Source organism: Impatiens glandulifera, chromosome 9, assembly GCF_907164915.1.
Source record: "Impatiens glandulifera chromosome 9, dImpGla2.1, whole genome shotgun sequence".
In the NCBI taxonomy this organism is placed as follows: Eukaryota; Viridiplantae; Streptophyta; class Magnoliopsida; order Ericales; family Balsaminaceae; genus Impatiens; species Impatiens glandulifera.
Genome location: NC_061870.1, coordinates 11,026,655 through 11,054,204, shown reverse-complemented (window position 1 = coordinate 11,054,204; position 27,550 = coordinate 11,026,655). Strand labels below are relative to the sequence as shown.

At 28.2% G+C, this 27,550-nt stretch overlaps 2 long non-coding RNA genes and 1 pseudogene across 2 annotated transcripts; all 3 read left to right on the top strand.

The window, feature by feature from the left end:
• Nucleotides 1-17,403: 17,403 nt before the first annotated feature.
• Nucleotides 17,404-18,661, top strand: LOC124913732. Its single transcript, XR_007096768.1, has 3 exons — nucleotides 17,404-17,544; nucleotides 17,642-17,715; nucleotides 18,630-18,661. It is a non-coding gene; the product is annotated as an uncharacterized LOC124913732 (long non-coding RNA).
• Nucleotides 18,658-20,155, top strand: LOC124913733. Its single transcript, XR_007096769.1, has 4 exons — nucleotides 18,658-18,762; nucleotides 18,843-18,881; nucleotides 19,524-19,813; nucleotides 19,954-20,155. It is a non-coding gene; the product is annotated as an uncharacterized LOC124913733 (long non-coding RNA).
• A 655-nt stretch (nucleotides 20,156-20,810) lies between these two features.
• On the top strand, nucleotides 20,811-21,534 carry LOC124915814 (annotated as a pseudogene).
• Nucleotides 21,535-27,550: the final 6,016 nt, after the last annotated feature.

The window sequence follows — 27,550 nt, the reverse complement described above, 5'->3', positions numbered from 1 at the left end:
CTGCCAAATTAGGAATGCTTAATAAATGAATTGAGACCCAAAATATTATAATATCATGTTTACTAATATAAATCAAGTTTTAATAACGATAAACATAGTGACAAAAAACATGCATGTGGGCTAAAGTTTTATTCAATTAGATTTATTTAACAAATTATATTATAACATAAATCTGGCCACAAAGATTTGTATGTGGGATAAATTCTAATTGAGATTCAATTAGATGTAATTAACAACATTGTTCTTTAACATAAATTTATTCATAAAGACTTGCAGGTGGGCTAAAGTCTTATTAAATAGAATTTATTTAACAAATTTATTTTTAAATCAAAAAATTTGAGACAAAAAATTGCATGCGGGTTAAAGTTTCATTCAATAAAATTTATTTAACAACTTCATTATAAATTATTAAATCATATATTTTTTTTAAATCATGTGGGTAGATTAAGAAATTTAATTTGATATTTATTATTATTTATACACGTTATTATCAAAATAAATGTATAAATGTTATTTTACAAACTTAATATACAATGTAATTGATCAAAGATTGTGTAGTTATTCTCTAACCAATTAAAATTATATTAACACCCAATATTTTCTAAGAATTTAATGTTTGCAGAAAATATAAAAGTGTGAATGATACATGTTTCGTGAACAAAAGATTAATATATATAAACTAAGAATATTAACACAAAATATAATGTTTATAGAAAGACATAAGAAGTACACATAATGCTTGAATGAAAAAATATCAATATATAATAATATTAATATATAATAATATTGGTGATTTTAAGATAACTAAATAGGACAGAGATTTTATTTTTTTTTCTAGTATCAAATGTTGGATATATTAAAAACAAAAATCAATTGGTTTTATAATGAATGGATAAAACTATGTTCAATTATATATATATGTTTAATTATATATATAAGTTAAATTATATATATATAATTGTTAAGTCATATCAAGTATATTAATATATTTAAAGATAACAACAAGGTGTTGTAGTACAGTGGTAAGTACTCTTGTCCGTCACATGGTTATTTCAGGGAAGTTGCACGCATCTTGTTGAGCAAATACCGAAACTACCACGTAGGCGCACCCGGCTGAGCGAATACCGAAACTGCCACGTATGCGCATTCGGTTGAGCAAATACCGAAATTTCCACGTAGGTGCTTCCGGTATTAAATGACTTCAGTATTTAATGAAGTGTATCCGGTATTAAATGATTTCGGTATTTAATAGAGCGTGTTTGGTATTAAATAACTTCAGTATTTATATTAAGACTGGTTATTGATCAAATGTGGCATCTGATAAGTATCCTTTATGGGCAGCCTGGAAAAGAAATCATATAATGCACATGAGGAATATTGTGGTTTCTCTAAGAACTTGATTTTAGTTTTAAAACCTACACCTTTGGGTTTTCCATTTAACTTAATATATAATGACTTAAGTTTATCTCATGAATATAAAGTTGTTGGTTATGGTATTTTCTTTGATGGACTTTATCGTATTAATTGAAAAATGATCCTTCCTATAATTCTATGCATGTCACTATTAGGTTAAGATAATGTTTTATGAATGAAGATTCCTCTATTTTGTGATACTAGAGATTAGAACACATCTCTATTGAAATAACTAAAAGATTATCGAACGAAGGGGTACTTAGTGCCTTGGATTTTACCAATTTTAAGACTTGTATTAATTGCATTAAAGATAAGCAAACAAACACATCCAAAAAATATGTAAATAGGAGAACAAATTTATTGAAATCATACATACATATATTTGTTATCCAGATATGGAAGCAAGTAGTTTTAAATACTTTATTATATTTATTGATGATTTCTCATGACAGATATATCTATATTTGCTACGTTGTAAGGACGAAATGAACAAATACCCGGTCCATCTGCTAAATTTCTTCAAAAATATGAGATTGTTTCCAATACACCATGGATGATTCTTTAGATAAAAAAAATGAAATAAGATATTAATTGTGTTAGATTAAAGTCTTTTATTAATTTTAATTGTATCAATAAAACTGAGTTGTGTTAAATTGATTCTGTGTAAGTTCAAAGTGAAGAAAACTAAAATGGGAATCAAGTTCGGTAGTTGATTAAATTCGGTATTTGATCAACTTCGGTTTTTAGAGAAGCACTTCCGACATTTTGTTCACTTCGGTTTTTGTAGAAGCGCTTCCAACATTTTGTTCACTTCGGTTTTTGGAGAAGCGATTCCGGCATTTTGTTCACTTCGGTTTTTGGATAAGCGCTTCCGACATTTTGTTCACTTCGGTTTTTGGAGAAGCGCTTTCAGGATTTTGTTCACTTCGGTTTTTTGGAGAAGCGCTTCCGACATTTTGTTCACTTCAGTTTTTGGAGAAGCGCTTCCAGCATTTTGTTCACTTCGATTTTTGGAGAAGCGCTTCTAGCATTTTGTTCACTTCGATTTTTGGAGAAGCGCTTCTAGCATTTTGTTCACTTTGGTTTTTGGAGAAGCGTGTGACTTTTGAGAGGCGCTTTCGATTTCATTCATGTTCGGTTTTATATGAAGCACTTCCGGTATTTAACCTCTTATGTTTTATATGAAACGCTTCCGGTATTTTAACCACTTCGGTTTTATATGAAGTGCTTCCAGTATTTAACCTCTTTGGTTATATGAAGCGCTTCTGGTATTTTAACCTCTTCGGTTTTATATGAAGCGCTTTCGGTATTTAACCTCTTCGATTTTATATGAAGCGCTTCTGGTTTTTTCAGAACTTCGGTTTTATGAAGCGCTTTCGGTATTTGATTAAATTCAATATTTGATCAAGTTCAGATTTTATGATGCACTTCCGGTTCTTAATCAAATTCGGTATTTGATCAAGCATCTGAAATCCCTCTCCAGCGTATCAGCCGAATCCGTTATTAGCAGATGACACAGTAATTGAGTTAAACCTATAGAAGACTGCCACGTGCTAAACTAATTAAGACTTCATGTGATGTACATTCCTAGTACACCACGATCTCTTAAAGAATATTCGACGCACTATCATCATCCATTACACTCACGATCAAATGCATATTCTCTGACGTACTACTCTGGCACACATCTAACCGAAATATGATACCTATCAACTAAAGCAAATTTGTCTGTTGAGGAGTTATCTATTTAAGAAGAAATTGGAGGACAATTTACAACACCATTTTTTCGCAATCTCTCTCGATAATTTCTTGATTAACGCTGGTCTTTCATACATACAATCTTGCAATCAATCTTCGCGAACCAACTCAAGCCTTCAAGCATTATACAATCTCAAGTTTGCTAAGATTAATATTACCCTATAATTCACATACTATTCTTTCTGTGTGAGATTTCAGTATTGTAAATTGACAAAATATGTTCTGTTCAATAGAGTGTTATGTACTAGGAGTTCGGAAACAATCATTGTCTAAGTCCTGGTCATCCGACCGAGTTTGAGTAACTATTTTATTCAAACCAATTCATTTAGTGAATATTCTTCTTCTTGCAGAAGAAGGGGTGAGGTAGGAGAGTTTTCTCCGAACATCCATAAATAAACTCTGTATTTTGTGTTCTTTTCATTCTGTATTTTTCAATCTTTTATCTTCCACTACAAGTATAAAAAAAACTGTTCGCACTTGACTTCGATCAAGAGTTTGTGAAGACTTTTGAAGAATAGACGTAGAATCTAACCTTTAACAAGGTTATATTCGTCTTGAAGTTAAAGAAGCGTTCAACATAGTCATACCCCATCTCAGTTGTTGCACCTGATCCTAACAAATTGACATAATAAGAAGTATGTGGAGTAATTTAAAGAACCCAATGTTTTTGTGGACTAAAGTGTTAAAGACGACTATGTATATATTAAATCGGGTTCTATCTAAAGTAGTTCCAAAGACGCCATTTGAATTATTTAAAGGATGGAAACTAAGTTTACAACATATACATGCTTGGGGTTGCCTATCTCAAATAAGAATTTATAATTCATTAAAAAAAAATTAGATCCAAAGAGAATAGGTGGGTATTTTATTAGATATACCGAAAGGTCTAAGGTATATAATTCGGTTGTCCATCTCATACAACAAGAACATAGAAATCAAGAAATAAAAAATTCTTTGAGAATGACTTGATTAGTGGGACTGGTCAATTACGAGACATAAATTTTAAAAATGAACATTTAAAAATTTGTCCCATAATCTATTAATTGTTGTTAATACCCCTCAAATTGAAATGAGTCCACAAGTTGTTGATGTTAATTTTTTAGATTATTTTTTTTAGAAAATGGTTAAAACTATTTCATTAAAATCCCAAAAGTGGGAGGGTCATAAATCAAATCTATACAAACCCTAACTATGACTAAGGATGACAATCAAAAGACCCTAAAAACACAAATTAGTAGCATTCATACATTCTAAAAAACAGAGATTACTAACAGAAAAGACTACATTTAAACCTAACTATCCCAGCTAGGAATTTTCGCATATCATCTATCTTCATTGAGAGGCCTTCTTCCCCTTCCTCTGACGATGTAAGGAGATTGTATTGAAGAGGATGATGAGTATTGTTCTTTCTCATTTTGAATTCTCTCTTTGTACGAGCCCGTTCTGATTTGATAGAAATAATTGTTTATGAGAATTTCAGGGCTTTTACCTTTGTTATTTTCAACTTGAATTTCTGTGTTTTAGTCTTCCTTATCTTCGGCTTCAGCTTCAGACTCCACATCGGTTTTGGAATCTTCTTTATCGGCTTTTAAATTCTCTGTTTCAGCTTTGAAATTTTGGGTGTCTTTCTCTTGAGTTTCCTCAACAACTTGAGGTTCATCTTCCATTTCCATCCCGATCGTTCGCATTATAATAAAAAAGTTATACTATACAATAAATAATAATAAAATATTGGATTTAGTAAAAAAATTATGAAAAAATATAATTCAAATATATTGTTATAGCGATAGAGATTTTAAAGAAAATCAGTGGAGGTGATCGGTGAAATTATTTATTTTTTTGAGTATCTCCAAAATTGTTATTGCTAGATTTTGATTGTTCAAATTTAGACGGTAGAAATATTGTTCTTTTCCAAATTAGACTTCTATAAATTATTTGGACAGACCCTACTAAGGTAGCCCAGCAGTAAGAGTCGGCTAAAAAAAATTCAAATATCACAGTTTGATTCCATCTGGAAGCGCAAACGCTTTGAGTTTAAGTAGTGAACCATCGTGGGGTGTCATGCTAGTTCTCATTTAATTCCAAAAAAATGATTTGGACAGATATACAATAATTTGGATATTTATTCAATCCGTTAATCTAGTTCAAATCTCAAATTAACTCTTAAAAATTATAAGATTTTACAATTTTAGATAAGGTAATAATCTAATTTTGTGTAACTCTTAAATATTTAACTCTTATAATTTTAAATTTACGATAATAAAATTTTATGAGTTTACAAATAATTTTGAATTTACGATTTAATATTAAAAATAAATAAATTTATATTTATTAATTCGAAAAAATATATTATTTATTCAACTAAATTAAATAATATAATTAATTTTGTAATAAATTTTTTAAGAATAAACAACACAATAAAATAGTTATACTAGACTATAAATAATAATAAAATATTGTATTTAGTAAATATTTATGAAAAAATATAATTAAAATGTATTGTTATAGCGATAGAGATTTTAAAGAAAATCAGTGGAGGTGATCGGTGAAATTATTGAGTTTTTTTAGTATATCCGAAATTGTTAATGCTAGATTTTTATTGTTGAAATTTAGACGATAGGGATAATGTTCTTTCCCAAATTAGACTTCTATAAAATTCAAATATCACGGTTTGATTCCATCTGGAAGCACAAGCGCTTTGAGTTTAAGTAGTGAACCATGGTCGTGGGGTGTCATGGTAGTTCTCATTTAATTCCGAAAAAAATGATTTGGACAGATATAAAATTATTTGGATATGTATTCAATCCGTTAATCTAGTTCAATCTCGAATTAACTCTTAAAATTATTAGATTTTACAATTTTAGATAAGGTAATAATCTAATTTTGTGTAACTCTTAAATATTTAATTCATACAATTTTAAATTTACGATAATAAAATTTTACAAATTTACAAATAATTTTGATTTTACGATTATATATTGAAAATAAATAGATTTATATTTATAAATTAAAAAAAGTATTATTTATTCAACTAAATTAAATAATATAATTAATTTTGTAATAAATTACTCGTAATAAATTTGTTAAGAATAAACAACACAATAAAAAAAGTTATACTAGACTATTAAAAATAATAAAATATTGTATTTAGTAAATATTTATGAAAAAATATAATTCAAGTATATTGTTATGGGAATAAAGATTTTCAAGAAAATTGGTGGAGGTATCAGTGAAATTATTTATTTTTCTAAGTATCTCTGAAATTGTTAACGGTAGATTTTGATAGTTGAAATTCATACGTTTGGCATATTGTTCTTTCAAAAATTAGATTGCTATAAATAATTTGGACATACCCTACCAAGGTGGGCTAGTGGTAAGAGTCGACTTAAAAAAACAAAATATCACGGTTTGATTCCTTCTAGAAGCACAAGCGCTTTGAGTTGAAGTAGTGAACCATGGTTGTGGGGTGTCATGCTAGTTCTTATTAAATTCTGAAAAACATGATTTGTCCAGATATACAATTATTTAGATATGTATTCAATCCGTTAATCAAGTTCAAATCTCGAATTAACTCTTAAAATTTTATGACTTTACAATTTTAGATAAGGTAATAATTAAATATTGTATTTAGTAAATATTTTAAAAAAAATTAAATATATTGTTATTAATAATAATTAAATATTGTATTTATTAAATATTTAAAAAAATATATATATTATATAATTAATTTTGTAAGAAATTACCCATAATAAATTTGTAAAGAATAAACAACATAATAAAAATGTTATAATAGACTATTAATAATAATAAAATATTGTATTCAATAAATATTTATGAACAAATATAATTTAAATATAATGTTATGGCGATAGAGATTTTCTGGAAAATTGGTGGAGATGATCGTTGAAATTATTGATTTTTTTTAGTATCTTCGAAGTTGTTAATGCTAGATTTTGATTGTTGAAATTCAGACGGTAGAGATATTGTTCTTTCCCAAATTATACTGTTCTAAATGATTTGTTCTAAATGATTATGACAGACTCTACCAAGGTTGTCTAGTGGTAAGAGTCGGCTTAAAAAACTCAAACGTCACGGTTCGATTCTATTTAGAAGCGCAAGCACTTTGAGTTTATGTAGTGAACAATGGTCGTGGGGTGTCATGTTAGTTCTCATTTAATTTCGAAAAAAATGATTTGGAAAGATATACAATTATTTAGATATGTATTTAATCCGTTAATCTAGTTTAAATCTCGAGTTAACTCTTAAAATTTTAAGATTTTAGATAAGGTAATAAATATAATTTTAGTTAAACTCTTAAATATTTAACTCTTACAATTTTAAATTTACGATATTAAAATTTTACGAGTTTACAAATAATTTTGATTTTATGATTTTATATTAAAAATAAATAAATTTATATTTATAAATTAAAAAAAAAGTTTTATATTTATTCAACTAAATTAAATAATATAAATGATTTTTTAATAAATTATTCGTAATAAATTTGTAAAGAATAAACAACACAATAAAAAAGTTATACGAGACTATTAATAATAATAAATATTGTATTGTAATAGCTTTCAATATGCAAGGCAAGTCCAAAATGTGATTTGGCTAAGAAAAAAAAATCAGAATATTCATAAAGGTCATAAAATAAAGATGCAAGAAAATAAAACATATGTGCCCTTTTTCAAAGAGCAAAATGTGGTTAAAGAACATAAAATAAAAGATAAAGAAAATTATGTACAAGAAGAAAGCAGTACGAAGAAGAAGGTGGAACTTCAACCTAATCATGTTGAAGAGATAGTTGAGGATTCTCAATCAAATCAAGTTAAAGTGTTTGCTGATGAAAACAGAGAGGAAGATACTTAGGCTAATCAAGAGGAATAAGATAATTCCAAGGTTGATATAGAGGAATCCAAAGTTGTTGAGAGTTCCAAAGATGAAGTTAAAGGAAATAAAGACAATGATCTCAAAATCCAAGTTGAGAACAACAAGGTGAAGATCCTAGAAATCCCGAAGAATAATTTTTTCTATCAAATCAAAACGGGTTCATATAAATAAACAAATTAAAATGAGAATAGACAGTATTCATCAACTTCTTCAGTTCATTCCCTTTAATTACAAGAGGATGGGTAAGGGGAAGAGGAAGAGGAAGAAGAAGAAGAAAAACAACCTGTTGAAATATCAGGTTGGTATGGAAATAAAAATCCTGATTGGAATAATTAGGATTTGATATAGTTTGTAATTTGTGTTTTTAATCTCTGTTTCTTGTATGTTTGATTGCTACTAATCAGGTTCTTTAAGGTCGTTTGATTGTCATCTTTTAATTATAGCTAAGATTTGTCTAACTTTGATTCTTAACCCTCCCACTTTTGGGATTTAAATGAAATGGATTTAACATTCCCCCCCCCCCACCCCCAAAAAAAATATTTTATTTAGTAAATATGTATGAAAAAATAGAATTTAAATATATTGTTATGGCAATAGAGATTTTCTAGGAAATCGGGGGAGGTTAGCGGTGAAATTAATGATTTTTTGAGTATCTCCGAAATTGTTAATGCTAGATTTTGATTGTTGAAATTAAGACGGTGGGGATATTGTACTTTCTCAAATTAGAATTCTATAAATGGTTTGGACAGAACAAACCAAGGTAGCTTAGTGATAAAACTCGGCTTAAAAAATTCAAATATCACAGTTTGATTCCATTTGGAAGCGCATGCGCTTTGAGTTGAAGTAGTGAACCATGGTCGTGGGGTGTCATGCTAGTTCTCATTTAATTCTAAAAAAATGATTTAGACAGATATACAATTATTTGGATATGTATTCAATCGGTTAATCTAGTTCAAATCTCAAATTAACTCTTAAAATTATAAGATTTTACGATTTTAGATAAGGTAATAAATCTAATTTTGGGTAAACTCTTAAATATTTAACTCTTAGAATTTAAATTTATGATAATAAATTTTTAAAAATTTACAAATAATTTTGATTTTACGATTTTATATTTAAAATGATTAAATTTATATTTATAAATTAAAAAAAGATTATTATTTATTCGACTAGATTAAATAATATAATTAATTTTGTAATAAATTACTCATAATTAATTTGTTAAGAATAAACAACAACAAAAAAGTATACTATAATATTAATAATAATAAAATATTGTATTTAGTAAATAATTATGAAAAATTATAATTCATGTATATTTTTATGGCGATAGAGATTTTCAAAAAAAATCAGTGGAGGTGATCGGTGGAGGTGATCGGTGAAATTATTGATTTTTATAAGTATCTCTGAAATTGTTAACGGTAGATTTTGATTGTTGAAATTCAGACGGTAGGGATATTGTTTTTTCCCAAATTAGACGGCTATAAATGATTTGGACAAACCCTACCAAGGTAACCTAGTGTTGAGAGTCGGCTTAAAAAATTAAAATGTCACAGTTTAATTCCATCTGAAAGCGTAAGCGCTTTTGGTTTAAGTAGTGAACAATGTTTGTGGGGTGTCATGCTAGTTCTCGTTTAATTCTGAAAAATATGATTTGGACAGAAATAAAATTATTTGGATAAGTATTCAATCCGTTAATCTAGTTCAAATCTCAAATTAACTCTTAAAATTTTAAAATTTTAAATAAGGTAATAAATCTAATTTTGGATAAACTCTTGAAAATTTAACTCATAAAATTTTAAATTTACGATAATAAAAATTTACGAGTTTACAAATAAATTTGATTTTTTTATTTTATATTATAAATAAATTTATATTTATAAATTAAAAAAAATATTATTTATTCAAATAATTAAATAATATAATTAATTTTATAATAAATTATTCGTAATAAATTTGTTAAGAATAAACAGCACAATAAAAAAGTTATATTAGACTATTAATATTGTATTTAGTAAATATTTATGAAAAAATATAATTTAAATATATTGTTATGGCGATAGTGATTTTCTGGAAAATCGAAGGAGGTGGTCGGTGAAATTATTGATTTTTTTAGTATCTTTGAAATTGTTAATGCTAGATTTTTGATTGTTGAAATTCAGACTGTAAGAATATTGTATTTCCCAAATTAGACTCTATAAATGATTTAGACATACCCTACCAAGGTAATCCAGTGGTAAGAGTCGGTTTAAAAAACCTAAATATCACGGTTTAATTTTATCTGGAAGTGCAAGCGCTTTTAGTTTAAGTAGTAAACCATGGTCGTGGGGTGTCATGCTAGGTCTCATTTATTTCCGAAAATATGATTTGGACAGATATACAATTATTTGGATATGTATTCAATCTGTTAATATAATTCAAATATGGAATTAACTCTTAAAATTTTATGACTTTACAATTTTAGATAAGGTAATAAATTTAGTTTTGGGTAACTCTTAAATACTTAACTCTTACAACTTTTAATTTACGATAATAAAATTTTACGAGTTTATAAATAATTTTGATTTTACGATTTTATATTAAAAATAAATAAATTTATATTTATAAATTAAAAAAGGTTATTATTTATTCAACTAAATTAAATAATATATTTAATTTTGTAATAAATTATTCATAATAATTTTTTTAAGAATAAACAACCCAATAAAAAAGTTAAACTAGACTATTAATAATAATTAAATATTGTATTTAGTAAATATTTATGAAAAATATAATTTAAATATATTGTTATGGCGATAGAGATTTTCTGAAAAATCAGTGGAGATGATCGGTGAAATTATTGATTTTTTGGAGTATCTCTAAAATTGTTAACGCTAAATTTTGATTTTTTTGAGTATCGCTAAATTGTTAACGCTAATATTGTATTTAGTAAATATTTATGAAAAATATAATTTAAATATATTGTTATGGCGATATTGTTTTTTACCAAATTGGACTGCTATAAATGATTTGGACAAACCCTTCCAAGGTAGCTTAGTGATAAGAGTCGGCTTAAAAAACTCAAATATCACGGTTTGATTCCATCTAGAAGCGCAAGCGCTTTGAGTTTAAAAAGTGAACTATGGTCGTGGGATGTAATTTAGTTCTAATTTAATTCCGGAAAAAATGATTTGGACAGATATACAATTATTTGGGTATGTATTACATCCATTAATCTAGTTCAAATTTCAAATTAACTATTAAGATTTTACGATTTTAAATAAAGTAATAAATCTAATTTTGGGTAACTCTTAAATATTTAACTCTTATAATTTTAAATTTACGAGTTTACAAATAATTTTTATTTTATGATTTCGTATTAAAAATAAATAAATTTATATTTATAAATTAAAAAAAGTTATTATTTATTCAACTAAATTATATAATATAATTAATTTTGTAAATATAAATTTTTATAATGTCATTTACTTATTATTATTATTATTATTATTATTTTTTAATTTATTTTATTTTTAAATTATTTATAAATAAAGTACTTAATTATATATATACATAATGATATATAACTATTGTTTTTTTAAACAAAATTTTAATATTTAAGTAAACTTTTGATTTTATGAGTTTACAACTCTCACAACGATTTTATGTAAACTCTAAATTTTGAATACCTAATGATATTTATATGGGATAAAGGACAAATTTAAGACTCTAGTAGAGTGATTTTATCAAATTTATGATTCACCTAATTTTTTTTCATTTAAAGAACTCTCCTTGCCATTTTTTCTTATATTTAAGTTTAACCTCTAACACCGTTTCTGTTAAAATATTTAAATGTAATTTTAATTATTTATTTATTTAATATATTAATTTTACACATCACTGTTTTATAATAACTTACTTTCAGTCTTCACTTTAACCCCACCTCGACCATCTTCACTCTCATTTCCAATTAATCAATCCCATCTCGTAAATCATTCTTCTTTCGTCACCGCTTATTAAAGAGTCCAGAATGGTAACCGCATCCTCTCCTCATTGTGTGCTCGTCATTGGAGGAATCTCGTCGGAGACGGCGACTTCTCATGAAACGAACACCGTTAATTATTCATATACGAAGCAAATCCCTTTCATTGAAAACGATGAAAAGAACTACGGCAGAATATAATCGCGAAAGAATACATGCCTCAATTTTTTCAAATAAACCATCGAATCAAACCGATTGGAGTATGGTTTCAAACAAATCCTTGTTCGATCAGTATTCGTATGAGACCTTCTAACAGTACTAAAGAGATAACTCTGTCGAGATCAACTGGTACAAGTTGACATATATGAAAATTCGAACAAATTATTTTTCAGCATGCCTGCGTTACATGATGATGATGATCAGAATGGGGAGAAAATCTCTTCATCGTCGCCGTGTACGGGGAGATTGATCCGAAGAACCTCACCAATCATGCTCACAAAGAAAGGAGTTCGTCTGCGATCATTCTTACAAAGGAAGGCCGCAGGAACTTGAGGGAAAACTCACCAAGTCTAATTTTGGGAATATAAAGAAAATAATTTTGGAGTGGAGTGTGGAAAAGAACAAAATATTTATGATGATATTTTTAATGATGATATATTTGAAATGTAACATTAAATTTTAATTAAAAACTTTGTATTTTTTATATATAGTCGGGTATCGGGTTTAGGTTTTGCACAATACCCATCCCCGAACTCGTACCCAATCGGGTACTTTCTCTCATACCCCATGCCCGACCCCGTACCCAATTTAAAATATATGAATCCGACTATCGAATACCCACGGGTATCAGACATACGGGTACCCATTGTCATCCCTACCTGTGTCTATCGTGTCGCCTTGTTAATCGTGTCGTCACAAGGTAAAGAACTTACTCACAACTGAAATGGTTATATTGGAAAGCAAGTAAAATGAGTTTGTTTAGCTTCAATCATTATTTTCATATCAAATCTTTATTCAAATGTGTGAAGTAAAACCTCAAACATAGATAAACTATTGGGAGTAGAAGAATGTTTTGTTTTTAGCTAGAAACTACAATAATTTATTCAAAATAGGAAAACACATAATTGTTTAAATCAAAATGTTTCAAACTTCCTTTTAGTTAGCTCAAATGAAATGTTAGGGCTTGTGTGGATCATGACAAGTAAATCAATAATATAATTCTAATTTTGAAATTCAATTTCTCAAAAAACAACAGTCCTTCAGTGAATTGCAAATTATTGTCAAATTTTTTGTCGAACTTTTTCTAATTTTAAATATTTACATTATTAACTTTTGTCGTTTTCTATCGAGACATTTCTCATTAATATGTAATACTTTTATTATAATATTATTCATTTTAACATTATTTTAATAAAAAATACAAAATAGTCACTATCTTACTCAAAATTGACATACTGATTTATCTAACTTTTTTGTTTCACATTAGGTCTATGAAAACTAGAATATAAAGACTTTCATCATTAGATTACTTAATTCACCTTAACAATTAGAGATTATTCTCAAAATCGCAAACTATAATGTTTAATTACAACCCTACCATGTTAAAAGAAAGAAATCTTTTATTTTTATTTTTGTCAATAATTGGAATTTTTGCTTAAAAACGTGTAGCTAGCTAATGTATTACTAAGAAATCTTCCCATTGTATTAATTGGCAACATTTGGGCCTTGTTTGTCCTCTTTTTGAAGTAAATAAAGTCTAATGTTTCCTTTTTTTTCTCTCTCTTTTCCTAATAAAAAATATCATAATAAAAAACAGTCAAAGATATTACAAACTACAAAGCAATGAGGTAAAAAGTACATTTTTTTAGTAAAAGTATAAAATTACTATGATGACCAACCAATTAGATATCTATTGAACAAGAAAATCTAAACTTCAAATTAGTTACACCAACCAACAAATATATTGACGATAAGGCAATCAACCAAACATTGGATTTCCCTATCTCTTATCTCCCAACAATTCAAGGTCATGTTCTTCGAACGAGTTAAGATCAACATTGAGATGAGAATTCTTGATTGGTGCTTTAGATCAACTAGGATTTAGTTATCTTTCCCTTCCAAGTATCAGCGCTCTTTGAGACGATCTCCTCCTTATTTTGTTCATTGTGAGAAATTGAGTTAAAAAAAAATGAAGGCAAGAGTTAATCATATTCAATTAGTACCAAATCATCATCAATATGAGTAAAAAAAATCTAACAAGTATTTAGCAATATGCAAACTCAACTTTTATGTGAGATCATCCTCCTCCAGCTCATTTTGCTTCGGAATATCCTTCACCATCAGCAACAGTGTGATTTTGAAGTTCCCTGAATAATTTAGATTTCGTTTTAGGAAATTTAATACAGGTCGGTGAGAGCCGAATATCCTAACCAACTAGGCTACAACGGATGATAAGTTTATTCTTATGAATGCGAATTATACATCCAACTTTTAATTTCTTATATAAGATCTTTTATGACTTAAACTACTAGATGAATTAATCTTTTTAATTTTATAAAATTGAAAAATAATTTTTTTTTGCCAGAAATTGAACCCAACTGCCGAGTGTTTCGGTTGGCTAGGACAAATATCCTAGCCAATTAATATTATAACGGATGGTTAGTTTATTCTCGATACATGAACTTTTTATAATTTAGATAAATTATAAAGAAATTAATGAATTAGATTAAAAAATCCTAAATTTATCTTATATTAATTAGAGTCTATTAACTCTTAAGTTTTATCATATTAATTAACTTTTCTATTACTATTATAATGGATAAACTATTGTAAATATTATAAATTTAAATAATAAAATTGATTTTTTTAAAGGATTTAATCAAATAATTCATTTATTTTTGTATTATTAATTTTAAAATAAAACTTAACTTTGTCACTTTTCCTATTATATCTTTTTTTTATCTATAAAAATAAGTCACTTGTTTTTTTATTATTATTAAAATTAATGGAATTAATGGTTCTAATAGTATTCATACACCTACTTATAATACCATATGTTCATAGATATGTAAAAATAATTGTGCAAAATTTCAAGACAAACAACATAGTGCTTTACTTGTGGCAAGTTAGACTCTTCTTTAATAAAACAACTTATGGAGAGGTATTAAATTTGTGTTAACAATTTGATAATTTATTCTATTATAATAAATGGGTTGGGTTGTAAATGATTCATTGAATTGTCTTTGTTGGTAGTTTCTACTTATCTATTTTTTATTTTTTACCCATGTTTTGAACTATGCATCTTTTTATCTATTTTTATTTTTATTTTTTGACCTAAGTATTAAACTATTCCTATTTCAGATAATTAGGATTACAAAATATATATATATATATATATATATATATATATATAATTTAAAGTTAAATTATTTCTTACTAATTTTATAATATATTAATTGTGTTTATATAACATTAATTTTTTTTATTGTAATTAGATTTCTTTTCCAGAATATCATCAATTTTCAATATTTTAAGATGCAAAGATTTTTCATTTGAAGAATATTAACCTCCAACACCGATGAACTGTAATTTATTTTATCCAACATTACAAAGTATCTAATTGACTATACAAGATCAATGGACATCTTCACTCTTGATTAATATTTAGGTTTATCTAATATTACACAGTAACTACCGAACATTTTTACTTTTGCATCCATCCAAAAAATATTCTATTAATTCCATAAAAACTATAAGAGTTGCACTAACATTTTTTTTCTAAGGTTACAGGTTTCACTATCAACGAGAATAAAAATTTGACATTCTACGGAGTAGTAAAAGAGAAAACGAAAGTAAACATCTACAACATCATGGGCATCGCAGAAAGAAGCTTCTCGGTAAGATACTTAGGCATACCACTCACGAAAAAACATATCAAAATCTCGCATTGCATGCCACTGATCGAGAAAGTGAAGAACTCAATTTCCAGATGGGAAGCAAAGAAACTTACATACGCTGGAAGAATTGAGCTGATTAAAAGCATGGTGATGAGAATCATCGGTTACTAGTCGCAGCAATTTGTGCTCCCGAAGAAGGTAATGAAAGAACTTGACGTGCTAATGAGAAACTTTATTTGGGGAACAGCGGGAGAGGCGGGAATAAGGCTAAGTGGACCGCACTTTGCAAACCAAGAAGAAGGTGGTATAAGGCTCAAGAATTGTGTTGAATGGAATAAAACGTTGACATATAAGCACATATGGGCCATCGAGAGCAAACAAGACAAACTCGGGATCAAGTGGATCCACACCCAGTTTATGAAACACGAATCAAGCGTTTGGACATCCAAAATAAGCGAAGGTATGGGATGATCGTTAAAGAAAATCCTTAAGCTAAGAAACAATATTGTAGGACTTTTTTACATTAGTTAGAGAGACGGAAGAAACACACTATTTTGGCATGATTCCTGGTATGAGAACCAACCGTTAATCAATAAAGAGAAATTTAGAAACATAAGGATCAGACGGGACTACCTAGCTACCAAGGTCAAAGACATTAAAGACGGGCTATGGAATTCGCTCCATAGACGAATACTGGTGGGGTGGTACATTTTCGAACATATCAGTAACATCCAATTCAACGAAAGAACAGACGTACATCGATGGAAACCCGAGGAAAATGGGGAGATGATTTCAAGTAAAGTGTGAAACACTATCCGAGAGAAGGAGCAAATAGTAAATTGGACTAATTTGATTTGGTCGTCAAAGGTTATCCCGAGATACCAATTCATTCTATGGCTTGCATTTCAGGAAAGGCTAAACACGGGAGATCGCATTAGGAAGTACATGGAAATTCCGGATTCAAGCTATCTGTTGTGTGAAGGGAATGAAGAAACAACTGATCATCTCTTTGGAAATTGTTCATTTGCCTAAAAACTTTGGAATAAATTTTCAAAAAATATGGAGATTACTAGATTCTCTAGAGACTAGAAAGAAATCAAGGAAGTGGCATTGAAGAACACTAGTAAAAAAAAGTCAATAGCCACAAAATTAGCCACTGTATTTTAATTATTGTTGCTATTAAATAAAATAATAAATATTCACACTTTAATATGACACTATCTATCTATTAGTATCTACAGTCATTTCATCCCGTGGCCAAATGCCCATATTTTTAATTTTAAAAACCTAAATATAAAATAAAACAGATATAAATTGAAACTTTTAATTTAAATATATATAAGACTTTTAAATTGGTATTCTAATTATTAAATGTGGGAGTTAGAGAGGGAGGCTCATCAAACCCTAACACTAATTCATCCGCTCGACATGCCTCGTTGTTTGATCTATTTCCATTGACGAACCCTCGACGACAAAGAAGATAGAGATAGGAGATGTAGTGTTAGAGTTGGTCATGTTGTTTTCTTTGATATGGTTTCGTTTGGATCAATCTCGCTAGATCTTTGACGTGTTGCAACCGACTATACATTTGATGAGGAATCGCTGCGAATCTCTTCTATTTATGTATATTACTTCGATATCCTTAATCATATTCATCATCATCTTTTTTGTTTATTTTTATTGTTGATTTATCACTCACTTCAAGTTTTTGCCTACAAAGTGTTCGACAGAATGTCCACAAGGATTTTGCAGCTAATACCATTAGAGATTAGTGACCACATCACTTATTCTTAGGTAACAATACCATACATAAGTTCTTATTCCTTTCTCATATATTTATTCTACTTTTATAGATCTCTCTTGGTCAACTTATAGTCTATATAATTTGTTTTCTGGATTCTACCACAACGCACCAACTTGTTTTTTCTATCTAATAAACATCCATTTCTTATTAAATATTTAAGTTTGTGTATCAAGTGTTTGATAAAATTTTGTCTGAATCAAGAGATTATGTTTATAATTACCATGAAATTATGTTAATCATTATATGATATCATCTATCATACTTATGAAATTCTTTGATGGACAATATTACTAGTAGTATAGGTGATGATATATATATATATTACTTTAATTATATGTATTTCATTGCTTTCTTGTTCTTCCGATCAATTTAAAATTATATATATTTGATTTTAATGAACAACCCTTCATAATTTTGAATAGGAATTTGATTGATGGAGACTATACCATTGGAGATACTCACATTGTAGGTCTTATATTTTCATCTTTTATTATTATTTCTCATTACAAATAACTCCAAACGAGATCAATTCAATAATTTGAATCGGATAGAGAAATCAAGTTGTTCATGAAGTTATTTAAGGATCTGTATTCTTGTTTATTAACATTCTTAATCCCCGTGAACAATTGACATGTATCAATAATAAAAAAAACCTTGAAACTTTTTAAATGTTTAGACTAATAATTCTTACTTTCCCAGTCATGGTTGGGGATGTCAATGTATACTTATATGACTTGGATAATTCTCATAAGGCCGAGATAAAAATTGTGATTGTTGAACCTAAAATGTGACTTTTGTTTACCTTTTTTTAAGAATCTGAATGTTTAATTAACTTTCTTAAGAATATAAACGGTGCTTGGTTTTTAAAAAACGTTGTTGTTTATATTTGATTGGCATAGAATAGGTGTGGCAAGGGGCTAGGAAAGGAAGCTGTTGTCGTGATGATGGAATTTGCAGTTGAGAATATGGGGATACATGTCTTTACAACTAAAATTGGGGATTTAAATTAAGCTTCTCTTCATATGTTTCAAAAACTGGTATGAAATAGTTTCAAATTGTATGTCATTTCATTTAATTAGGTTAAGTTATATGACTGTTTGGGTTTCTTTCAATATAGGGATTCGAAAAAGTTTCCCACAGTCATGTTTTCAAAGAGGTAAACTCCTCTTTTCTTTTCTTTTTTTTATCTATTTAAGGACTAATATTAATTGAATGAGTTGAATCTAGTATTGCTATATACATATGAATTGAATCATTTAAGATCTTCTGCTACCAAAGTAACCTGCTACCCATGTTGCCTCTCACAAAGAGAGGGGCAATATGGTAAATAAATGAAGTGTTTCATTTATTTACCATATTGCCCCTCTCTTTGTGAGAGGCAACATGGGTAGCAGGTTACTTTGGTAGCAGAAGATCCCTTCACGAATTGAATGGTGAGATGGTGTGCACCATATTTCTTAGAGGTTGTATACCAATATTAAATTTAATATTTTGTACTGTCATAGCTTCACTAACTAAAAGTAAATATTAGGTTTATTTTGTTGGTAGTATATACTTTGTTAAATTTTACACATTCATTTTTAAAACATTTTTCTACATTAATTCCAAAAAACATATTATTATGTTTTTTCATGACTTCAAATTTTCCAGTTCAATGATTAGCATATAAATTGTACATATACTATTAAATTATGTTGTTTGTAATACATCTTTTGATTTATTTCAAACTAAAATCAAAGTATTACATCTACAATAGATTTGGTAATTTTACTTTCTAACAGAATGTGATAACATTCAGAAATGACGCTTTCAACTGAGTGTGTCTAACACTCAACAAGGAAAGTAGGTTGGACCTGTCTCAAAATATACAATATCATCAAAGAAAGTAAGTTGTATCATGTCTCAAACTATTGTTAGTTCATTATTCATAATTACATGCATATTTCCTAATTTTAAACTAATAATTTTGAATGATGTCTTGGAAGCCTAAGAACTGATGTATTCATGAATGTTAAAATGGAGGTTGAAGCCTCAAGCTCACTTCAATCGGACATGTCTTATATAGGAGGAAGATGAGAATTCTAAATTGTAAGCTTTGTCTAAATAATACAACTTATCTATTAATCTTTCTGTAATTTGTGCAGACAACAAGATCTTTTTGGTTTTGCATATATATAATAGAAAGATATCAATTCATGTTTCAATATCTGTTTAAATATGTTTTGTAGGAATCTCTGTTGCCATCAAATCACATTACGTCGACAATTGTTGGATGCCTTGGTGGTGAAGATGGTGAGTTTAGTTGTTTTGTTATCCAAATTAGACTATAGGAAAAATAAACTTGGTTTAGTAATGATAGCATTTTTGCTGTAAACAAAGACGAGCATGAATGTTGTTTGGTTTTGGCTAGAGAAAGAAAAGGCACACAAATGTCCAGTCTTCTCATATGTGTCTTTTATTATTCTCCAAATCATTATTTACTGTAGAAAGTAATGACCATGGTAATGAATATGATGGGATTATCTTTTCCTAAATCTTAGGCATTGTTTCACTATTATAATATTAAAATTAATCTATAGTTTCATCATTTCTATAAATAAATGCTAAATGAATTAATGTTCAATGAAATTGTTAATTATGTATTGGTTGAATGCATCATACATAATATGGAAAAACTGTAGGATGATTAACAAAATTTTAATTCTTCACAGATCATACATCGACATATTTTGAAATGTAAGTTTCTATTTCATATTGTGGGCATTTATCTCTATGATTCATTCTTCCAAAAATAAATTTATTTTGTTTTAAATGTATGTACTCTCTTTTATTTGATTTGAGGCATTTTTTGGATGAAATTGTGAACATTTTAGGTGCAAAATTGGAAAGAACAACTAACATTTGGGTTATAGTTGTGGATTGAATTAATTTTTGTTTTTGTAGATTTTATAGCTTGTGAGTTTACTAAATTTGATTAGCTAAACTCAATGTTAATAACTTAATTAATCATTAAAGGTTTTATATTTTTGTTTTATTTAAATAGCCAAGTTAATGTTATATTTTTGATACTATTATATTGATTAACTTTCCAGGCCTTATTCTGAACGTGACAATAAATTGGAATAACTAATGATCTTGATGAGCCATTGCTTTTAACATGGTATTATTATAACAAACAATACTAGAACTAAACAAACTTTAATATAATTGCAGGAATGGGATACACCAAAGGAAGAACTCATGGCATGATGGAGAATTAGGAACAAATTGTCATATATCGTCTAGGTGGAATTGGACTTATCAGTTCTAGGTTAAAAATCATATTGATATTTTCTTTTACTTTCCTTTCATAAGCTTCCAAAAAACTAGGGGGGCAATGCAAGAATCACTGTAAATAACAGGGATGCCATCCCCGTTCCCTTTGGATCCCTTAATGGCACTATAACAATCTTTATTAGTGATTGGTACAAAAGGAGTCGTGAGATTTTTTTGAATCTATATTTGTTTGTCTAGTTTTAAACTTTAATTCTTAAGTACAAGTTAGTAAGCCAGTCTTATTTATTTGAAACTACAATAGCTTAGAAAGTATATTGACAAGATTAACAATCTTGGATCTCCTTATCACATTCTTTTTAACGCATTAGGTTCTTATCGCTATGATCAATCACTTGTCCCTAAATATAATGTTTATGAGAGATTATTTATTGAACCAAGAAAGAACTACCGTTTCATAGTTCATAAGCATCTCCACTAGCTTGAATTTTAGAATCCAAAATTATAACCTGTTACTTGTGGAAACGGATTTATAAGCTTTATTTCTTAAATATATTCATGGGAAGAACTCCGAAAGTTTATACATCTTTCATAAATGGAACTTACAAGTCTTTCATGAAAAATATATTTTAGAATAATGATACAAAAAATATCCAGACCTATCACATGGAGGGTTATGCATTCTTTGTTATTGGGTGAGTGTTTTTGAAGAATTTTGAAAATTCTAATGTGCTTGAACACTTTTGTGCAGAATGGATTATGGGGTATGGACGGAGTATAGTAAAGGAACTTACAATAAATGTGATGTATTTGCTCGTTGCACGACCCATGTAAAATACCATTTTAGTCAGATTTGAAAACTAAGTTAAAGTTTGGAAAATTGTAATTTATATAAAATGATAGGAGTACCTAGGAGCATAGACAACTATTTTAGTTTATCTTAATAACCTTGGAATGTGAAATATTCGTTCGAAGAGGCTTGATTCGTGGTATTTGGGGGCAAGAAGCTTATGTGAGCATTGTTAACCCTAAGAAAGATTAGAGGGAGGTTTCATTGGTTTTACTGAAATCAAAATAATGATTTATTTCCCGTTGTTCATATTGAGACTCAAGATAGATGTGTCCTAAGGTGATTATTTTGAATATGCCATTTTATTATTGTCATGCAGAATTTGAGAAACTGAATCATCTTTGTGTTGTATCAATACTAATTGACGGAGACATTGTTTTGGCTAACTCTCTTACGGTTCTTTTGGTTTGTAACTAATTTTTTTTGTTCATTCATTATTTTAGATAGAGATCATTTAATTGAACTGGATTCTGGTCTCAGAACAATTTTGGCAGTATTTGGAAGAGAAGTATCCAAGAAATTGGTAATTCAATTAACCTTCTTTTGTCTTTCGTCCTCTAGATTGAACAATGAATGACATCTAATCATGTTTGATCTTATTATTTTTTTTAATTTTTGGCAGAAATTACTTTGATGACTATATGAATTACAATAGTAAAAGGAGATTTTTAAAAAACGAATTCAATGGACTTGTTAAAGAGTTCAAATTTAGATTTGATGTATTTTATACTCACTTTATAAGATTTGTTATTTGAGTAATATAAATATTTAATTTTAATATTAGAAAATTATATTTCAGTTTTAACATTCTTTTTAATTAATAATAGGTACATTAGTCAACAATTTTAAATTTATGTATTCAACCTTTTAGCAACAGTAATTTTTTCCCGTAGTCACCCTTTAGCGACAGTAATTTATTCCAGCAGTCAATCTTTTAGCGACAATACTTCTTCCTGTAGCCAATTTTTAGCTACGGAACCAATAATGTCAAATGGCGATGGGTTCATTTACTGTGGCTATTGACCTTTAGCGACAGGTAAATGTAACAGTGACAGTAATTACTGTCGCTATTAAGCTCTTTTACACTAGTGGAAAGCGAAGGGCACAAAGTTTAATTCAAAGATTTTCAAATGCAGATTCAGCTCAACAGTTTACAACATCTAATAGGAGAGAAACACGAGTGCATTCTCGAGAAATCTAAGAAGTCTGAAGCAGACCTAGAATGATATTGTAATTGAATGAAGCGTGAACATCCATACGCGAAGAAGAACCCGGAAAAACAAATAGAATTGGAACCTCTGTGGGAACTAAAAGGTATCATATCAGGAAGTCACCAAAGACGTTGTTTTTTTAACGAGATCAACACAATTTAAATTTGTTTGTAATTCCGATAATTTTTTTAAATTTATTTGTTTTTAGACCCTAACGAACTTCATTTTCCTACGTTTGTCTAGGAAAATACAGAAACTCATTTAATTTTTTTTTCGTTTTTGGGAATTTTTAATGAAATAACGTTAAGTCATTTTTTTTAAAAAAAAAATCTATTATTGCAATCAATTCCTAGGGAACTGTTTCCAACTATTGTGAATTAAGATTTTGTTATGGAATTAAAAAGATAGGTGATTTAAGTGAGTTGAGAACCATATCAAGTTTAGTTTACAATCTTCTTTTTTCGGAAACAATGAATACCTTTGTAGGTTTTCTTGACACGTGTAACTTGAATCTAGTTTACTTTGGTACTTTGATAAGTTTATTATGAGTATTCCACTTTCAATTCTATTTTGTCCTAGTATTCACAAAATAGCTTTGAATAGTTATTGAAATAGTTTGAAGGATAATACACTAAAATAATAATATAATAAATAATATGTATAATTTTATCTCATATTAAAATATAATTATCTACCTTTTAACTTTGATAATTATTTTGTATTTTAACTTTAATTATTTTTGTGTGAGATTTAATAACCTACTTAATTTTCAATTCAAACTTGGGACTAATATGTAAAATTGTTGAAATTCAAAAGGTAGTTAGGGATAAAGTAATAAATTTAATTTTAAGAAACTCTTACATAATTAAATTCTTACAATTTTAAATTTAACGTGTTTATAAATAATTTCGATTTTACAATTTTATATTACATATTAATAAATTTATAAATTAAAAAAATATTATTTATTCAAATAAAATATATTGAATAATATAATTGATTTTGTAAATATAACTTTTTATAATATTATTTACTTATTATTACTTTTTAAATTAATTTTATATTTAAATATGTATAGTTTTAAATTGTTAATATATAAAATACTTAATTATATATATATATATAATAATATATAACTATTATTTTTTTAAATTAAATTTTACTATTTTAAGAAAACTTTTGATTTTATAAGTTTACAACTTTTCAACGATTTTATGTAAAATCTCGATTTTCACTACCCAACGATTTTTTTATGTAAACTCTCAATTTTACTACTTTTAGGCCATGTGTACTGGTTGTGTTTTGGATACACTGATTTATAAATATGTATGGGCCGGAAGGGAAGTTAGATGTGGATTAGGGTTTCTTAAATTGGCCCATTAATAATATCAAGTGCTCTATAAATAAGAATTTCTCATGTGAAAATATTAAACTTCAAGGCTCTCGCCGCCGTTGTTCCTTTTACATCGATTCATTCTTTATATTAATCTGTCGCCGTTTTTCCTTTCATATCGATTCATTATCTCTAACAATCCTCTGATTTGAAAGAAGAGCACAATAGTATTGATTGATTTTTTATTCGTTATCGATAGGAAAGTTATTCCCTTCAAATTGTGGTGTTAGTGAGTATTGAATCCCAACCAAAAAAAACATTTTCATTTGCTACATATTTCAATAGTTCACAAAGCTCTTTCATCGTCTTTTCTAATTTACCTGAAAATTTTCTTAAATTAGTCTTTAGATCTAGAAATAAATGTCAAATTCTATTGCACATAGCAACCATAGTTGCAGATCTCGTGGATCAGCTTTAATGAGACGATATTTTGGGAGAAATCCCAAATATAGGTTTTCTCCCTTGCATGATCCGGGTCTTAAGTTTGATTCTCATTGAAGATATTATCTCTCCAATTGCGTGTTCCGTTATGAGATTGTGGTCCATGTTCCGAATGAAGATGACCGCAGCTGCATAATCTCTTGGGCCACGACTCTGTGAAAAACAAATACGTGAAAGAGAAGAAAAATGGTAAATTTACATTTGAATTCGTCTCACAAGTTTTTTATTTTTATTTATTTTGTTTTAATTCATTGTTTCCTCCTTATCCCAAGCTTACCGAATGAAAAGAATGATTGTCCTATTCTTATTATTATTCATCTGCTAATTTCTGCGCAGACTTTACCCTCCTCTTCTCTCTCACTCATTGTACTAAGATGGAGAATAATGAGGTTGAGAGAGGGAGGTGATGAATGTAATATTCTTCTTCTTATTTTTCGTTATATTGTTCATGGGTTTTGTAAATCTAGTGATAATTTATCTTTTTGTGGGTTTGTTTTCAGTTATGGAGATTGATCGAACGGGGAAGCAAGCTGATGAAATTACTGGATCGGTTCCTGCAACCAATGTTTCTAATGATTCATTACGGTGGAGTTAGAATGAGGCCATGGGGGAAATTCTGCTGAAATCGGAGATCCTGTGAAGAAAAGTAGGGCTTGGCTAGGAACATCTGATACAGCTGTGGATGCAGACTATACCGATGGATTACAATGATGTCTTATCGTGAAGAAATCTTATCTCAAAGTAGTGAGTCATGAAACGTTTTAGGGTTTTTTCTTTTGAGTTTATCTCATTTGATTAACACGTGACAATTCACATAATGTATTTAATGTAAAATATTATTTTGATGACAATTCAAGGTTTTAACGCCTTTGTATATGAATTAAAAGAAAATGTATATCCAAATAATAAAATTATGATTTTTGTTTAGTCAAATTATTTTAATTAACGTTATTTTAATGATGTATTAGTAAAACTTTAATTAAGAATGAAGTTAAGCTGTCTAATTATTTTTGTGCAGGTGCATCAAAAATATGCTAAGTTAGACTTAGTTTGAAACAGGCTAATTAGACGTGTTGCTAGTTAGACGTGCAGTCTAACAGATACGTAGTTAGGCGTGCAGTCCAACAGATACGTAGTTAGACGTGCAATCCAACATATACGTAGTTAGGCGTGTAGTCCAACAGATACGTAGTTAGGCGTGTAGTCCAACAAATACGTAGTTAGGCGTGCAGTCCAATAGATACGTAGTTAGGCGGGCAGTCCAACAGATACGTAGTTAGGCGGGCATTCTAACAGATAAGTAGTTAGGCATGCAGTCCAACAGATATGTAGTTAGGCGTGCAGTCCAACAGATACGTAGTTAGGCGTGCAGTCCAACAGATACGTAGTTAGGCGTGCAGTCCAACATATACGTAGTTAGGCGTGCAGTCCAACAGATACGTAGTTAGGCGGGCAGTCCAACAGATACGTAGTTAGGCGGACAGTCCAACAGATACGTAGTTAGGCGGGCAGTCCAACAGATACGTAGTTAGGCGGGCAGTCCAACAGATACGTAGTTAGACGGGCAGTCCAACAGATACGTAGTTAAACGGGCAGTCCAACAGATACGTAGTTAGACTCTTTTATATATATATATATATATATATATATATATATATATATATATATATATATATATATATATATATATATATATATATATATATATATATATATATATATATATATATATATATATATATATATATATTATTCTAATTAAAAATATTTTTACCTAACTTTTATTCAACAATTATATAATATTTATTCTATATAAATTTTTCCTAACTAAATTTCCTTTTAAAAAATATTAAATATTTTTTTATATTTTATATTTATATATATATTCTATTGTAAAATCAAGTCTCAACCAGATGAGTGTCTATTCCTGGTTTGCTTTAGAATGTTAAAACTTTAAATAAAATTTAATTTAAATAAATAAATAGATTAATTAATAACTTCTTATATTGTATTTATTTTGTGGAACTCTCTTTCAAGGGTGAATCCAAAAGCAATAAAATAAATTGAGGTTCTCTAGGCCATGTTTAAAGTTCTAACATTCTAAAGCAAACAAGGAATAAGCACTCAATCTTGTTGAGACTTGACTCAACTCGCGAGAGTGAAAACCGATTTTATACTCTAATGAGTTATTACAACTCGTGACTCGTTTTCTTTGATTTGAATCGTAAACTCAACGAGTTTACGAGTTTACGACGCGGGTTTGACATCATTGCTCTTGAGTAACATCTTTGGGTCATAAGTGAGGCAGGCAATGGAGTAGGGTCATTCATCCTCTAAGGTCCTTGAAGCTTTAGTGTATATTCTTTAAAAGCCCTAACATATAATTAACTTAAAGCCCCAAGTAAAATTTAAAAAAGTACATGTAAAACAAAATTTCACTTATAATTTACTTATTTACTTTAAAATTAAAAAAAAACAATTTACTTTTTTTTTTTTTTTTTAGGAAAAACAGCTTTTAACGTCTTCTCATTAAATTTAAAAACTTATTTAAGAATACCTTAGATTAAATTTAATTATCATTAAATTTTAAAACTTATTTAAGAATACCTTAGATTAAATTTAATTATATTTTTTTTATTCAGTCTTATTTACTTTTT